Raw genomic sequence first — 2,500 nt, forward strand, 5'->3', positions numbered from 1 at the left:
TCACTTTCAACGTCCCCGGTATTGGATTGAGTTTCTAAAAACAACCGTGCACACCGAGGTTAAACTTTACCGGCTCCACTCCGACTCGCCGCTCGCCCACAATTTGTTTGCAACGAAACATTTGTTTTTAATTTTGTTGGTTTGAAATTGTTTTGAAAAGGTTCTTTAAATCTAGTGGGTTTGCAACTCATAAGAGCGTCACTTTCAACGTCCCCGGCATTGGATTGAGTTTCTAAAAACAACCGTGCACACCGAGGTTAAACTTTACCGGCTCCACTCCGACTCGCCGCTCGCCCACTAGTCCGAAGGCAACAAAACATTTGTTTTTCATTTTGATGAAAATTTCTGTTTTTAAATCTTGTTGGTTTGAAATTGTTTTGAAAAGGTTCTTTAAATCTTGCGGGTTTGCAACTCATAAGAGCGTCACTTTCAACGTCCCCGGCATTGGATTGAGTTTCTAAAAACAACCGTGCACACCGAGGTTAAACTTTACCGGCTCCACTCCGACTCGCCGCTCGCCCACAAATCCGAAGGCAACAAAACATTTGTTTTTAATTTTGATGAAATTTTTTGAAAACATTGGCTTGGCAAGCCCCAATCCGCGACTATCCACCCACCGCCACCCCACACGGGTGGTTGTTGTTGCGAAATGAGGTTGTGGTCGACATGCCCGTGCATTTGAGAAGGAGTTCCTAGCACTCCATGCTCTCCCATGCCAAAAAATAGCCTAGACAACCCCATTTCGCAACTTTCCACGCCTTTTTTTTCCTCCCTCACCCATGGCGGCGGCGTGGTGGCGGCGGCCGGATTCCGGCCACCACCGCCATGGGTGGCAGCCCCCCGACCCCGACACCAAACCCATAATACCGAGGCAACATATCGAGGCAACATGACATGGGTGTGGCGTGGGGGAAGGGGGCTGCAGCTAGGAAGGCATGGGCTGCCATGCATATGCAGGCAACACACACCCCCCTATATAGCATTTTATGCATTTAGCCCTTTGACAGGAAGAGACATCACCTATGCGCGAGGAGTCATAATGGGCTCTAAATAATTCAATACAAGGTATTTGGACGTGATTTTTTGCAGGGATACTAAGAAACATGCAATCTATGATGGGAAAAAGTTTCATAAATTTTTGAAGTCGGGAAGTATTTTTTATTAGTTTTAGAAGTCGTAAAATTGAAAAAATCATTAAAACAAATCCGGGAGGAATTTTTTAGTTTTGTAAGTTGGAGAAGGTCCTAAAAATCATAGACTACTTATGGGGAGCTTATTGTGCGAGGAAATTTCAATAAAAACGGGGTTTGACAAGATTTGAAAAATTCTGTCGACATTTGAAAAAACCTGGAACCATGCTGCCGGCATGCTGCGCACATGCTGCGCGCATGCTGCGCGCAGACTGCGCGCATGCCATGGCAGGACAAGTTTTGCTAGCCTCACTGTCTACAGATGCGCAAGCTGCGCGCACGCTGCGCACAGGCTGCGCGCATGCTGCGCACAGACTGCGCGCACGCTGCGCGCATGCCATGGCAGGACAAGTTTCGCTAGCCTCACTGTCGACAGATGCGCAAGCTGCGCGCAAGCTCCGCGCACGCTGCGCACAGCCTGTGCGCATGTTGTGCGCATGCTGCGCGCAGGCTGCGCGCAGGCGCCGCGCATGCCATGGCAGGACAAGTTTCGCTAGCCTCACTGTCGACAGATGCGCAAGCTGCGTGCACGCTGCGCACAGGCTGCGCACAGCGCATGCCATGGCAGGACAAGTTCGCTAGCCTCACTGTCGACAGATGCGCAAGCTGCGCGCACAGGCTGCGCGCACGCCATGGCAGGACAAGTTTCGCTAGCCTCACTGTCGACAGAATCAGCACGCTGCGCGCAAGCTGCGCGCACGCTGCCGGCATGGTGCGCGCACGCTGCCGGCATGGTGCGCGCACGCTGCCGGCATGGTGCGCGCACGCTGCCGGCATGGTGCGCGCACGCTGCCGGCATGCTGTGCGCACGCTGCGCGCGCGCATGGCAGGACAAGTTTCGAAAATTTCTGTCGACAGTCTCAGCAGCGCGCACGCTGCCGACATGCTGTGCGCACGCTGCGCACAGGCTGCCGGCATGCTGCGCGCAGCCCATGGCAGGACAAGGTCCGAAAAATTCTGTCGACATTTTTACGCCGTGGTAGGCTTCCGCTTCGCGTCACTTTGTCGACATTCAAGCCTACCATTTGTATTGAATTTTTCAAACCTTGTCAAACCCCATTATTCAAATGTCGAAAAATTTTGTCGACATTTTTACGCCATGATAGGCTTCCGCTTCGCGTCACTTTGTCGGAATGCATCGCATGGCGAGGCAAGGCCACGGCATGCCAAGGCGAAGGCAACGCATGGCTTGAATGGCTTGGTCAAGGCCACATCATGGGCACGGCATGCCAAGGCAAGGCGAGGCAAGCCATCCTTAGCCTCGCCTACACTCACTTTCTCGGAATGCATTGGATGATGAGCAATTCCAA

The sequence above is a fragment of the Prunus avium genome, unplaced genomic scaffold (genome assembly GCF_965620075.1).
Source record: "Prunus avium unplaced genomic scaffold, drPruAviu1.hap1.1 HAP1_SCAFFOLD_208, whole genome shotgun sequence".
Classification (NCBI taxonomy): Eukaryota; Viridiplantae; Streptophyta; class Magnoliopsida; order Rosales; family Rosaceae; genus Prunus; species Prunus avium.